Genomic DNA, 15348 nt, shown 5'->3' on the forward strand with positions numbered 1-15348 from the left:
CCCTTTGTTTCTGTCTTCGCCAACTCCTGCTACATGGCTGTGATCTGGAGGGCTCTGAGGATGGCTTAAGAATCTGGATTTTGGCTGGGTGAGGAGTCTCATGCCTGTAATCCCAGCACTTTGGGAGGCCAAGGCAGGTGGATTCATTGAGCTCACAAGTTCACGACCAGCCTGGCCAAAATGGCCAAACTATGTCTCCATAAAAATATATAAAAAATTAGCTGGGCGTCGGGCACAGTGACTCATGCCTGTAATCTCAGTACTTCGGGAGGCTGAGGCGGGTGGATGACCTGAGGTCAGGTGTTCAAGACCAGCCTGGCCAACATGGCGAAACCCTGTCTCTACTAAAAATACAAAAATTAGCCAGGCGTGGTGGCGCGTGCCTGTAATCCCAGCTACTTGGGAGGCCAAGACAGGAGAATTGCTTGAGCCCAGGAGGCGGAGGTTGCAGTGAGCCAAGATGGCAACACTGCACTCCAGGCTGGGCGTCAAAGCAAGACTCCATCTCAAAAGAAAAAAAAAATTAGCTGGGCATGGTGATGTGTACCTGGAACCCCAGCTACTCAGGAGGCTGAGGTGGGAGAATGGCTTGAGCCTGGGGGGCAGAGGTTGCAGTGAGCCAATTGCGCCACTGCATTCCAGCCTGGGTGATAGAGCCAGACCTTGTCTCAAAAAAAAAAAAAAAAAACTCTCAATTTTGTAAAGTAGCCTTTGGATTCTAAATTCTTGGAGCTAGATTCTGGGTCTGGTGGATTCTAGTTTTGAGTAATAGGATCTAGATTTTTGGAATCTGAATCCTGGAGTATGGTTTCAGTGGCACCATCATAGTTCACTGCAACCTCAGACATGTGCCACTACACCCAGCTAATTTTTAAGTTTTTTGTAGAGATAAAGTCTTGCTATGTTGCCTATGGTGTCCCAAACTCCTGGCATCAAGTGATCCTCACACCTTGGCCTCCCAAAATGCTGAGATTATAACTGTGAGCCACCGCGCCTGGCTGAGTTCGTGGATCTGGACTGTAGATCTTGGTATGATTGAAATCTTTTTTTTTTTTGAGATGGAGTCTCACTCTGTTGCCCAGGCTGGAGGGCAGTGGCACGATCTCAGCTCACTGCAAGCTCCGCCTCCCAGGTTCAAGTGATTCTCCTGCTTCAGCCTCCTGAGTAGCTGGGATTACAGGCACCCACCACCACACCCAGCTAATTTTTATATTTTTAGTAGAGACAGGGTTTCGCCATGTTGGTCAGGCTGGTCTCGAACTCCTGACCTCAAGTGATCTGCCCGCCTTGGCCTCCCAAAGTGCTGGGATTACAGGCGTGAGCCACCGCTCCCAATCCGGTATGATTGGACTCTAGATGCTGATCCTGGGTCCTGGGATCTGGATTACCAGCTCTTAGTTCTGTATCTGCGTTCCTGCTTCTGGACTCCAGTCTCTGGGCCTGTGTGCTCTGTGTCCTCTCTGTCCACAGCAACAAGTTCAGCAACTGGGCGACTGCCTGTCATCCCTCCATGGATGGGTGCAGAGACCACCTATGGCCACCAGGGGACACCCTTGGTCTACATTTGGTCCAAGCTGCCCGACTGGAGGAGGAGTCTGGGACCACTGTGGCCCAGCTGGACCCCGCCCTTTCAGGAGGACCGGGGGCTGGACATTACTTTCCTCCCCTTCCATCCCAATCTCTGCTGGGACCTGAAATCTGTCAGCCCCCACTGACTCAAACGTGGAGAACTGGACTGAGCACCCCCACAGCGTTCTGAACAGGACCGTGGGACAAGCAAGGTGCCTGCCCAGTGAGTAGGTCAGACCCAGGGTTGAAGGCACGCGTGTCCATGAGGGTGACAATGAGTGTCTGAAAACGTGTACAGGTGTGAAGGCGAGGGTGCACCGTTCATCAGGAGTGGCCATATATGACAGCATTGCTAAGAAGTGTGAGCCTGGGAGGCGCTGTGGCTCAGGCCTGTTGTCCTGGCGCATAAGAAAGTGAGGCCCAAGGCCAGCCGGACAGATCACGAAGTCAGGAGTTCGAGACCAGCCTGACCAACATAATGAAACCCCGTCTCTACTAAAAATACAAAAATTAGCCTGTCGTGGTGGCGCATGCCTGTAATCCCAGCTACTCGGGAGCCTGAGGTATGAGAATTGCTTGAACCCAGAAGACGAAGGTTGCAGTGAGCCAAGATAGTGCCATTGCACTCCAGCCTGGGCAACAAGAGCAAGACTCTGTCTCAAAAAAAAAAAAAAAAAAAAAAAAAGCGAGGCCAGGCGTTCAAGCCCTCATCTATGTAACAAAACAAAACAACAACAAAAATGTGAACCTGTGTGTTGGATGGTGTGTGGTCACCACTCACTGTATTCACATGTCTGACAAGGTCCTCATGAGACAGTGCACCTACACGGTTGTGTCTATAACTGGGAGATTCACCAGGAGCCCCCGTATGAGTCCGTGTCATATTCATGTGTCTGCCTCTATGATTGTGTCACTAGGCATCTATAGGTATCCATAGGTATGACTGGGACCATCTGGGGGAGGTGTCACTGGGTGATGGTGTCCTGGAATGTCAGAAACAGTGTCCTGGCTGGGTGCGGTGGCTCACACCTGTAATCCCAGCACTTTGGGAGGCTGAGGCGGGCAGATCACCTAGGTCAGGAATTCAAGACCAGCCAGGCCAACGTGGTGAAACAGTGTCTCTACTAAAAATACAAAAATTAGCCAGGCATGGTGGTGTGTGCCTATAATCCCAGCTACTAGGGAGGCTGAGGTGGAAGAATCGCTTGAACCTGGGAGGGAGAGGTTGCAGCGAGCTGAGATCATGCACCATTGCACTCCAGCCTGGGTGACACAGCGAGACTCTATCTCAAAAAAAAAAAAAAAAAAAAAAAAAGAAGCAGTGTCCCAGCACTTTGGGAGGCCAAGGTGGGAGGATCATTTGAGCCTAGGAGTTCAAGACCAGCCTGGGCGACATAGCAAGACCCTGTCTCTACAAAAAGTTTAAAAAATTAGCGGGGCATGGTGGCATGCACCTGTAGTCTCAGCTACTCAGGAGGCTGAGGTGGGAGGATCACTTGAGCCCAGGAGTTCGAGGCTGCAGTGAGCTATGATTGTGCCACTGCACTCCAGGCTGGGTGCTAGAGCAAGACTTTGTTTCAAAAATAAATAAATATGGCTGGACATAGTGGCTCATGCCTGTAATTCCAGCACTTTGGGAGGCTGAGATGGGCGGATCACCTGAGGTCAGGAGTTCGAGACCAGCCTGGCCAACATGGCAAAATCTGGTCTCTACCAAAAATACAAAACTTAGCCGGGTGTGGTGGCATGTGCCTGTAATCCCAGCTACTTGGGAGGCTGAGGCAGGAGAATGATGGAACCCAGGAGGCAGAGGTTACAGTGAGCTGAGATCGCTCCACTGCACTCCAGCTTGGGCGACAGAGTGAGACTCCATCTCAAAATAAATAAACAAAGAAGCAGTGTTCCTAAAGGCTGAGCCTCTGTGTCAACAGTGTCTTATCAGGGTCTGTGTGAAGGTGTGTAGGACAGAGGGTATGCTTTCTAAGAGTATCAAACCAGGGTGAGTGGAAGGGGCAGGTGGGACCAGACACTCTCAGGGCAGGGAGCTGGGGTTGTTTCCAAGTTTCTCTCCTTCATTCCCTCACATCTGGGTATATCTCACCCTCCGTCTTGCTATATCTTTTTTTTTTCCTTGGGACAGGGTGTGGCTCTGTCACCCAGGCTAGAGTGCAGTGGTGCGATCATGTCTCACTGCAGCCTCAAACTCCTGGGCTCAAGTGATCCTCCCACCTTAGCCGTAGCTAGGACTACAGGTGCAAGACACCATGCTTGGCTAATTAAAAAAATTTCTTTTCTCTTTTTCTTTTCTTTTTTTTTCTTTTTCTTTTTCCTTCTTTTTTTTTTTTTTTTTTTTTTTTTTGAGACAATGTCTCGCTCTTGTTGCCCTGACTGGAGTGCAATGGTGCAATCCCGGCTCACTGCAACCCCTGACTCCCAGGTTCAAGCGATTCTCCTGCCTCAGCCTTCCGAGTAGCTGGAATTACAGGCGCATGCCACCACACCCGGCTAATTTTTTGTATTTTTAGTAGATATGGCGTTTCGCCATGTTGGCCAGGCTGGTCTCGAACTCCTGACCTCAGGTGATCCACTCGCCTTGACCTCCCAAAGTGCTGGGATTACGGGCGTGAGCCATCGTGCCCAGCCCTTAACATGTTTTTTTGTAGAGATGAGGTCTTACCATGTTGTCCAGGCTGGTCTCAAACTCCTAGATCCAAGCATTCCACACACCTTGGCCTTTCAGAGTGCTGGGATTACAGGTGTGAGCCATCACACCCGGCCGCTATGTCTTTCTATGGCTGGGTGTCCTCCGACCTCTCAGCACTTCTGACTTTGTCTGGGGATCTCCATTCCCCTAATTTTTTTTTTTTTTGAGACAGGGTCTCACTCTGTTGCCCAGGCTGGAGTGAGATGGTGTGATCTCGGCTCACTGCAACTTCTGCCTCCCAGGCTCAAGAGATTCTCCTGCCTCAGCCTCCCGAGTAGCTGGGATTACAGGCGTCCACCACTACTGCCCGGCTAATTTTTCTATTTTTAGTAGAGGCAGGGTTTCACCATGTTGGCCAGGCTACTCTTGAACTCCTGACCTCAAATGATCCACCCGCCTCGGCCTCCCAAAGTGCTGGGATAACAGACGTCAGCCACTGCACCCAACCCCCCATCCCCTGATTTTTCCCATTGCTAAGCACAGCACACCAGGCAAGGAGGGTCCTGGGGTATTGGCTGACTGGTCCTGTCCTGTCTCTTGCCCCAGCCCTTCCTCTCCCATCTTGCTCCCAGGCTCTGCCTCTCCGTGGTCTTCTCCCTCCACCCGTCCTTCCTCATTGGTGTGTTTCTCTCCACCTTCCAGGTCTCTGCCATTGTTTCTCCCTCTTGGATTCCCCATGTCTTTCCCTATCTCTGTCTCTGTCTTTGTCTCTCTTCTGTCTCTTTCCCCACCTTTTTTTTTTTTTTTTTTTTTTTTTGTGAGACGGAGTCTGGCTCTGTTGCCCAGGCTGGAGTGCAGTGGTGCGATCTTGGCTCACTGCAAGCTCTGCCTCCCAGGTTCATGCGATTCTCCTGCCTCAGCCTCCCGAGTAGCTTGGGACTACAAGTGCCCTCCACCATACCCAGCTCATTTTTTTGTATTTTTAGTAGAGACGGGGTTTCACTGTGTTAGCCAGCATGGTCTCGATCTCCTGACCTCGTGATCTGCCCGTCTTGGCCTCCCAAAGTGCTGGGATTACAGGCATGAGCCACCGCGCCCGGCCTCCTTTTTTTTTTTTTTTTGAGACACAGTCTCACTCTGTCACCCAGGCTGGAGTGCAGTGGCGTGATCTTGGCTCACTGCAACCTCCACCTTCCGGGTTCAAGCGATTCTCCTGCCTCAGCCTCACGAGTAGCTGGGATTACAGGTGCATGCCACCACACCCATCTAATTTTTGTATTTTTAGTAGAGACAGGGTTTCACCATGTTGGTCAGGCTGGTCTCGAACTCTTGACCTCGTGATCCGCCTGCCTCGGCCTCCCAAAGTGTTGGGATTACAGGCATGAGCCACTGTGCCTGGCCTTCTTTCCCCTTCTGTGTCTCATTTCTCCCACTCCATCTCCTCTTGTCCATTCTTCCCAGCCCTAAATCTTGTCCTGTTTATGTCTCTTTCCATCTCTCTCCTTTTCTCCTAATTTTTCCCTGTCTCTCTCATCTCCCTATCTCTCCTCCTTTTTTCTCTTGTTTATTTATTTATTTATTTTGAGACAGAGTCTGGCTCTGTCACCCAGGCTGGAGTGCAGTGGCGTTTTCTCTGCTCACTGCAGCCTCCACCTCCCACGTTCAAGCAATTCTCGTGCCCCAGCCTCCAGAGTAGCTGGAATTACAGGCACGTACCGCCACACCCGGCTAATTTTTGTATTTTTAGTAGAGACGGGGGTTTCTCCATGTTGGCCAGGCTGGTCTCGAACTCCTGACCTCAAATGATCCGTCCACTTCAGCCTCCCAAAGTGCTGGGATTACAGGTGTGAGCCCCCATGCTCGGCCTCTTCTCTCCCTTTATCTCTGTCTCTTCCCGTTTTTTTCTCTCCCAGTGTCTCCTTATCTGCCTCTCCCTGCCTAGTCTCCCTGTCTCTCTCCATCTCTCTGTCCCCGCATCTCTTCTCTCATCCTGTCTCTCCCATCTTTTTTCCCCCCATTTCTCTGTCTCTCAGTCTCTCCAGCTTTCCCCGTGTCTCTGTCTCTCCCCATCTCTGTCTCTCCATACCCAGTCCCCATGTCTCTCCATCTCCCTGTCTCCCCATCTCTTCTCTCTCCCCATCTCTCTCATCTCTCTCTCTCTTTCTTTCTCTTTCTTTCTTTCTTGCTCTCTCTTTCTTTCTTTCCTCTCTTTCTCTGTCTCTGTCTCTCTCTCTCTCCTTTCTTTCTTTTTGACGGAGTCTCACTCTGTCGCCAGGCTAGTGTAGTGGGGAGATCTCGGCTCACTGCAACCTCTGGCTCCCGGATTCAAGCGATTCTCCTGCTTCAGCCTCCCGAATAGCTGGGACTACAGGCGCGCACCACCACGCCCGGCTAATTTTTTGTATTTTAGTAGAGACAGGATTTCATCATGTTGGGCTGGATGGTCTCGATCTTCTGACCTCGTGATCCGTCCGCCTCGGCCTCCTAAAGTGCTGGGATTACACTGCGCTCGGCCTCTCTCATCTGTTTCTTTTCCCATCCTTCTGTCTCTCAATCTCTCCAGGTTTCTCCGGCCCTCCCAGTGTCTTTTCATCTCTCCCCATCTCTGTCTCTCCCCACCAGGTCTCCCTAACTCTTCCCATCTCTCTCCGCATCTCTGGGTCTCCCATCTCTGGTCTCTCCCTGTCTCTCTTTTTTCTCTCCCCATTTCTCTGTCTCTCCCCGTCTCCGTCTCTCTCATCTCTGGTCTCTCCCTGTCTCTCCTGTCTTTTTCTCTCCCCATTTCTCTGTCTCTCCCCATCCCGGTCTCCCCGTCTCTGTCGGCCCGGGTGGGTCCGGGACGGCCCGGCCCGGGCGCCGCGGCGAACAATGCCCCATTCACGCGGGCCGCCGGCGCCATGGCAACGCGCCCGCCCCGCCCTCCCTGCGCGCGGGCCGCGCGTGCCAAGAGGATGCCATGGTTACGTCAGGCGCGTGCCCGTCGCGCGCGCCGCCGTCCCGCGCGCTCTTGCAGGGAGGGGCCAGGCCAGCAGGGGGCGCGCGGCAGTAGCCTCTGCCCGGAGTCAGAAGGGGCGGTCCTCCCTGCTTCAAGGGGCCTTCAGCTGCTTAGTGCCTCAGTTTCCCCATCTGTAAAACGGGGGCGATGGGCAAAGCTAGATCGGAGTGTGAAAGAGAGAGAAGGAGGAAGGGAGAAAGGGGAAGAAGGCGGCGGTGCTCCTTGGGGATGGTTGTATGAGTTTGCATGAGTCAGTGGGTATATGTGTGTGTGAATTTGTGGGTCCATGTTTGCGCGCTTGTGTGGGTGTTTTATGAGAAGTTGAGAAGTGGTTGGTTGTAATTTGGGGGTGACTTGGGGCCCATGTGTTTGGAAGTGTCTGTGTTTGTATTTGCACGCCTGTGTGTGATGGTATTAGCCAGTGTCATTTGTGTGTGATAATGTGTCCGTGTGTTTGTGGTCCTGTGATTGTGCACCCCATGTTTGCCTGTCTGGTGTGTGTGTATAGTGGGTGTCTGTGGCTTGGGTGTGGTTGTGGGTTCGGGGAACTATGTGTCCCATGTTTGCATGTCTGGGGGGGGTGTGTGTGTGTGTGTGGTGGGTGTCTGTAATTTGGGTGTGGTTGTGAGCTCATGTAACTGAACCCCATGTTTGCATGTCTGGTGTATGTGTATGATGGGTGTCTGTGGTTTGGGTGTGGTTGTATGGTTGTGAGGTCATGTGACTGTGTGTGCACCATGTTTGCATGTCTGGCGCGCGTGTGTGTGTGGTGGGTGTCTATGGTTTGGATGTGGTGTGTGTGGCTGTGTTTGCATGCCTGGTGTGTGTGTGTATGGGTGTACGTGTGTCTGTGATGGTGGATGGCTGTGTTGTTGGGTGTGATTGTGAGTTTGTGTGAATGTTGTTTGCGTGTCAGGGGGCCTCTGTTCACAAACTCACGTGTGCTTCTGTGTGGAACTGGGTGTGGGTTCTGAGGACTTCGGGGACCTGGCCGAGTCTCCCGGGACCTGGCCGAGTCTCCCTCCCCCACCTGGGGGCCTCCTGGCACGGAAGGGGGTGACCAGCTGCCTGGGACCTCCGACTCCCCACAGGTTCAGGAGAGCCCCAGCTGATGAATATTCATGAGGTGGGGGGGCTGGCACCCACTGCCAACAGCTGCGCGTCCATTAGTCCCCCTCCCTGCTCTGCCCGTACTGACTGCAAAGGGGAGGGGGGGTATCGGCGTGTGTCTGTCCCTGTTTCCAAGACTCGGGGGCGGGGGTGTCCTAGGGACAATCGTGGGGGCCCAGTCAGCATGCCTGGCTGCTTGTGTGGACGGCTAAGGGGCTGTCTCAATGTTGTGACAGGCACTGGGAGAGTGACTGTTGTGTGACAGGTTGTCCTTGTAATCGTGGTGAGGCTGTCACCCACGGTTGCATTGTAGCTCCTCGGTCCGGGGACTGTGGGCGTTGTGTGGCAGTGTGAGTGAGATGTGTACCTGTCACCTGCAACAGGGAGACAGTGAGTGCTATTAGAGTGACTGTGACCAGTGGTCTGTACCTACTGGCTGCCTGCTCTGTGACACAGTGACAACAAGGGTGTATTATTGTGCTATTGGAATAACTGGGTTGGTTCAAACCTTGATCAAGGGACAGCTGCGGTCTGCACCCTGGGGAGGCAGTGGTCAGAGCTGCTTTTCCTCCTTGTGACTGGGTGGGGTGGTGACTCCGTGTGGCCACGTGGCTAGCCCAGCTGCAGGGACATGCGGACTGAGTATGTCAGTGTGCCTCTGCTGGCCAGTGTGACGTTGATGTGGTGTGAGGGTCAGAGTGTCGGGGTTCCTGTGAGGATGTGTGAGACCATGCAGCTGAGGTGTGTGTCACCAGAATTGTCAAGGGTGTGACCGTAGTTATTCATGTGACAGAGTGGCTGAGGGTGTGATGGTGTTGCTGTGCAGGTGACACTGTGGCAGTGACTGCGTGGATCTCTGTGTGGTTGAAGGTGTGACAGTGATTGTGTTTGATGATCTGAACCAAAGGGCTATGACTGTCCTACCCTCACTTCCAGGCTGCACAGGGAGCCGGGTGCTGGAGTGAGGGGGCTCCTGGCATGGGATTGGCAGCTGCCTTGCCAGGGGCTGCACGTCAGCCTGAGACTGGGACACCTGGAGATCCGACGCCAGCTGGGGCACAGAACCTCCTCCCTCCATCTTCCCCTCCATAAGCTGCGTTTGGAGGAGTGGCCTTTAGATGCAGCTGGGACCAGCAGGGGGTGGGGTGGGATGTGCTTCTCTGGTCTGGGGGACTCTGGCCTCTGGCTGGGTGGCCCTGGAGGCCCCAGGTTCCCAGCATACGTGGCTTGGCCAGGATCTCAGTGTGGCCGACTCACCCCCTGTGATACCCACACCCTGGGACGGCTGAGCATTGCTGGCGGCCCCAGCGGCAGCGCACAGAGGCTCCATTCAGGAGCCAGGGCCAGGTTTCCAGGGCGGGTGGGTCTCCGGCTGGCCCGCTGCAAATGAAACGTTTCCCCAACTCCTTCCCTTTCGTCTCCAGATGAGCGACGGCCACAGGAGGCTCTGGCCAGGCTGTGCTGCCTGGGCAAGTGTGAGTGTGTGTCTGTGTTTCCTTGTGTGTGTGCATGATCTAGATATCTTTGTGTGACTTTTTGTTTCTTTTTTATTTTTTAATTTTTTTCAAGACGGAGTCTCACTCCGTCACCCAGGCTGGAGTGCGGTGGCGCGATCTCAGCTCACTGCAATCTCCACCTCCCGGGTTCAAGTGATTCTCCTGCCTCAGCCTCCCAAGTAGCTGGGATTGCAGGTGTGCGCCACCATGCCCTGCTAATTTTTGTATTTTTAGTAGCGATGGGGTTTTGCCATGTTGGCCAGGCTGGTCTCAAACTCCTGACCTCAGGTGATCCACCCCGTCTCAGCCTCCCAAAGTGCTGGGATTACAGGCGTGAGCCACTGCACCCGGCCTGTTTCTTTTTTTGAGATAGGGTCTCACTCTGTTGCCCAGGCTGGAGTGCTCACTGCAGCCTCAACCTCCCAGACTCAAGTGACCCCTCCACCAGATTAGCTGGGACCACAGATGCACACTCTATGCCTGGAAAATGTATAAATTTTTTGTAGAGACAGGGTCTCGCTATGTTGCCCAGGTTAGTCTCGAACTCCTGGGCTCAATTGATCCATCTGCCTTGGCCTCCCAAGGTGCTGGGATTATAGGTGTGAGCCACAGCGCCTGGCCTTTGAGTGACTTTTTGTGTGCTACATCTGTAGATGATTTTGAGAACATCAACGTGTGTGACCCATTGGGTACGTGCAGTCCTGTGTGAGATTTTTGTGAACCTGTGTGAGTTAGTGTGGCCTGTGTGTACCTGTGTAACTGGGCTCAGCATGAGATTCTCGGAGTCCATGTGACTGTGTGCCTGTGTGTGTCTTTGCAACTTGGTGTATTGTCTGGGTCTCTATGGGGATCTATGTGTTGGTGAAGGTCTTTGTGTGTATGACCTGGCTGTTACTCTGTGGGCTCTGGGAAGGCCTGTGTGGGATTTTTGGCATGACTGTGTGTGTTTGTATGTCTGTGTGATATTCTAGAAGGGTGTGTGATGGTATCTGGGTGACCCTGTGTCTGTGTGTCATTCTGGATTTTATCTCTGGGAACAGAGGAGGAGAGGAAAAGGGGGGAGGGGAGAGGGAAGGAGAAGAGTCTGTATTTCTGTGTGTCTGAGTGTGCCTGTGTATGTTTGGGTGCCCCTGAGTGAGTGTGATAGTGAGAGTCTGGTGTCTGCATCCACATGTGTGTGGTGTGGTTGTGGGTGTCCCTCGAGGTGTGCCTTAGAAGCAACGACCTGTAACTCCCCAGACTGAGTCCCTAATAGGGGCTTCTAGATCACCCTGGAAAGCAGACAGTGAGTTCAAGGCTAGGACCTCAGGCCCGGAGCACAGATCATGCCTACCACGCTAAGTACGGGGACATCAGGCCCTCTTGGTGGGAGTGGGGATATCCAGGTTCTGCTGGGGGTGCCTAGAGCACCCTTTTCTCCCAGCCTGGCAGCACCCATGGCCTGGCTCCCTGCCTATGCCACATGCCAAATGTTTGCCCACCTTGCCCAAGAGCCCTGCTCAGTTGCCAAGCAACCCTGGAGCCTCACGTTGCCTGGCCGCACCTTTGTGCCCCGGAATGTGGCTGCCAGAGCCCAGATGTTTCAGCCCTCTCCTCACCCACACCCACACTGCCCGCAGCATCCTGGCCAGGTAGTGCCATGGGCCTGGCTGCCGCTTCCTGCTCCTCCTCCTCCCCCAACACACCTGCATAGTAGGAACACACCTGCTGCCAGCCACAGCCAGGTAGGCAGCCCGGCAGGGAGGAATGTGGGGGATTCCAGCTGTGGCACGCCAGCTGTGCCCAGCCCCCTGGCAGCACCCTCCTCCCGTGAGATTTCTCGAAGGCCAGGTGTACCCTAATACTTGGGCTCCGGGGAGGGGGAGAGAGGGAGGGGCAGCGCTGCCCTCTCTGGCAGTCCCTCTGCCTTCCCATAAATTCTTCCCATTGCAGTTGTGGAGCGGAGCAGAGTGAGGGAGTGTGTGTGTGTCTGTGTGTGTGTGTGTGTGTGTGTGTAGGAGAGTGCTGTCAGTGTAGAGGAGGGGTCCTGAGTGTGGGGAAAGAACTTTGAATGAAGATGTGTGTGTGTGTGAGTGTGAGTGTCTTGTCTGTGTGAGTGTGGATGTGGTGTGAGAGTTGTGTTTGCATACAAGGAAGAGTGTGTGCGTGTGTGGCGTGTACATGGGGAGGGTGTTATGGGAGGAGTATGTGTATACAAATGGAAGTGTGTGTGTTAAGTGTGTGTTTTTGTGTGTGAATGGAGGGATGAGTTGTGTGTGTGAATGAATAATAAGTGTTCTGGTGCGATACTGAGTGTGATAGAGTCCGTGACTGTGTGTGTGAAGGACGTGTGTGTGTGCACCTTTGGAAGTCTGGTGTCCTGTGTGTATGAATGGAAGGACAAGTTTGTGTGTGTGAATGAAGGATGAGTGTTGTGTGGGTGTGAATGAAGGGTGTGTTATGTGTGTAAAAATGAAGGAGAGATGGCCGGGCGTGGTGGCTCGCGCCTTTAATCCCAGCACTTTGGGAGGCTGAGACAGGCAGATCACAAGATCAGGAGATTGAGACCATCCTGGCTAACATGGTGAAACCCGCTCTCTACTAAAAATACAAAAACAAAATTAGCCGGGCGTGGTGGCGGGCGCCTGTAGTCCCAGCTGTTCGGGAGGCTGAGGCAGGAGAATGGTGTGAACCCGGGAGGCGGAGCTTGCACTGATCCAAGATCGCACCACTGCACTCCAGCCAGGGTGACGAGTGAGACTCTGTCTCAAAAAAAAAAAAGTAGGAGTGATATGTGTGTGGATGAAAGCTGGGTGTCGTGTATGTGTGGATGAAGGCTGGGTGTTGTGTGTGTGCGTATGGAAGGCTGGGTGTTGTGTGTATGGATGAAGGCTGGGGTGTGTGTGTGTGCGTATGGAAGGCTGGGTGTTGTGTGTGTGCGTATGGAAGGCTGGGGTGTGTGCGTGTGAGTATGGAAGGCTGGGTGTTGTGTGTGTGCGTATGAAAGGCTGGGTGTTGTGTGTGTGGATGAAGGCTGGGGTGTGTGTGTGTGCGTATGGAAAGCTGGGTGTTGTGTGTGTGCGTATGGAAGGCTGGGGGGGTGTGTGCGTATGGAAGGCTGGGGGTGTGTGTGCGCGTATGGAAGGCTGGGTGGTGTGTGTGCGCGTATGGAAGGCTGGGTGGTGTGTGTGCGCGTATGGAAGGCTGGGTGGTGTGTGTGTGCGTATGGAAGGCTGGGTGGTGTGTGTGTGCGTATGGAAGGCTGGGGGTGTGTGTGCGTATGGAAGGCTGGGGGTGTGTGTGTGCGCGTATGGAAGGATGGGTGTTGTGTGTGTGGATGAAGGATGGGTGTTGTGTGTGTGCAAGTGAAAGGATGGACGTTGTGTGTGCTTATGCAAAGCTGATGTTATGTGTGTGGATGAAGGATGGATGTCGTGCATGTGTGTCAGTGAAGGCTGAGAGTGTGCATGTGTGTGAATGAAGGATGGGTGTTGTGTGTGTGAATGAAGGATGGGTGTTGTGCATGTGTGTCAGTGAAGGATGGGTGTTGTGCGTGTGGATGAGGGATGAGTGTTGTGTATGTGAATTAAGGATAGGTGTTGTGTGTGTGAACAAAGGATAGGTGTGTGTGTGGATGAAGGATGAGTGTTTTGTGTGTGTGTGAAGGCTGGGTGTTGTGTGTGTGGATGAAGGATGAGTGTTTTGTGTGTGTGTGAAGGCTGGGTGTTGTGTGTGTGGATGAAGGATGAGTGTTTTGTGTGTGTGTGAAGGCTGGGTGTTGTGTGTGTGGATGAAGGATGAGTGTTTTGTGTGTGTGTGAATGCTGGGTGTTGTGTGTGTGGATGAAGGATGAGTGTTTTGTGTGTGTGTGAAGGCTGGGTGTTGTGTGTGTGGATGAAGGATGAGTGTTGTGTGTGTGTGTGTGAAGGCTGGGTGTTGTGTGTGTGGATGAAGGATGAGTGTTGTGTGTGTGTGTGTGAAGGCTGGGTGTTGTGTGTGTGGATGAAGGATGAGTGTTGTGTGTGTGTGTGTGAAGGCTGGGTGTTGTGTGTGTGGATGAAGGATGAGTGTTGTGTGTGTGTGTGTGAAGGCTGGGTGTTGTGTGTGTGGATGAAGGATGAGTGTTGTGTGTGTGTGTGTGAAGGCTGGGTGTTGTGTGTGTGGATGAAGGATGAGTGTTGTGTGTGTGTGTGTGAAGGCTGGGTGTTGTGTGTGTGGATGAAGGATGAGTGTTGTGTGTGTGGATGAAGGATGAGTGTTGTGTGTGTGTGTGTGAAGGCTGGGTGTTGTGTGTGTGGATGAAGGATGAGTGTTGTGTGTGTGTGTGTGAAGGCTGGGTGTTGTGTGTGTGGATGAAGGATGAGTGTTGTGTGTGTGTGTGTGTGAAGGCTGGGTGTTGTGTGTGTGGATGAAGGATGAGTGTTGTGTGTGTGTGTGAAGGCTGGGTGTTGTGTGTGTGGATGAAGGATGAGTGGTGTGTGTGTGTGTGAAGGCTGGGTGTTGTGTGTGTGGATGAAGGATGAGTGGTGTGTGTGTGTGTGAAGGCTGGGTGTTGTGTGTGTGGATGAAGGATGAGTGGTGTGTGTGTGTGTGAAGGCTGGGTGTTGTGTGTGTGGATGAAGGATGAGTGTTTTGTGTGTGTGTGAAGGCTGGGTGTTGTGTGTGTGGATGAAGGATGAGTGTTTTGTGTGTGTGTGAAGGCTGGGTGTTGTGTGTGTGGATGAAGGCTGGGCACGGTGTGTGCAGTGGGGCTGGGTTGATGGTTTGAGCAGAGCCTGGGTCTGGGCCAGGTGCAAGGACCAGGAAGGCCATGAGGGACCATCAGCTCAGGAGCCCGGGGCCTGGGGGCTGGTGGTCAGGGCTGGAGCACAGGCTGGCAGGTGGGGTAGGGCAGCCGGAGTTGGGGTTTCTGAGCCATGAGCCCCCTCACAGCCATTTGCAGGGGGGTGGGCAGGGTCTGCCCGGCTCTCAAGATCCTCCAAGCCCCCAGCTCCATGAAAGGGTCTCACACCTCCCTGGACACTTTCCCATAGCTTCCCCCTCAGTCCCCCCACAGACCCACACTGCTCTGCTGTCCCCTTCACCCAGGCCCCCCAGATCCCCCAGACATTGCCTTTGCTCCTTTCCACAGCCATCTGAGCCCCCGCCCTGCCTCCATCCCCCATCACTCCCCCAAAGCCCACATGTCCCCAACTCCTTCTCCCAGACATCCCAGCCTCTCTAGGGCCCCTCAAAAGCCCCCAGATCCTTTTCCGTTCATCCCCTCTGCCTCTTCCAGCTCCCCTCCCCTCCCTACACCTGGACCCCCATTCTGTCCTCTACCCCTTTCCAGAACCATCCATTCAGAGGCCCAGCCCCCTTGATCCCCAAATCCCTTTCTGGCCCTTCCTCCAGCCCCTTATCGCTCCCAGCCCCCCATGGGGCCCCGCCCCTTCCCCTCTGCGCCCCCCGAACCCCCGCTCCGCTTCCAACCCCTCCCCCGTCCGCCCCTTGGAGCCTCCTCCCCCTTCTGGGGCAGCGGTGGTGTGGAGGCAGGCAGCCACAGCACTCCTGAA

General features: G+C 53.7%; 1 protein-coding gene across 3 annotated transcripts in view; it reads left to right on the forward strand.

Annotated features, from left to right (window-relative positions):
- Positions 1-10285: 10285 nt before the first annotated feature.
- NFIX (nuclear factor I X) overlaps positions 10286-15348 on the forward strand; it is a 113552-nt gene continuing 108489 nt past the window's right edge. For 2 of the 3 annotated variants that reach the window (XM_054539845.2, XM_054539849.2), the window contains exon 1: positions 11361-11538. The gene's annotated coding sequence lies outside the window, so the exon portion shown is untranslated. Of the gene's footprint in view, positions 11156-11360; positions 11539-15348 lie in introns of those variants that run through there. The other variant, XM_054539846.2, reaches the window with a different exon arrangement.

This window comes from Pongo abelii, chromosome 20 (assembly GCF_028885655.2).
Source record: "Pongo abelii isolate AG06213 chromosome 20, NHGRI_mPonAbe1-v2.0_pri, whole genome shotgun sequence".
Taxonomy (NCBI): domain Eukaryota; kingdom Metazoa; phylum Chordata; class Mammalia; order Primates; family Hominidae; genus Pongo; species Pongo abelii.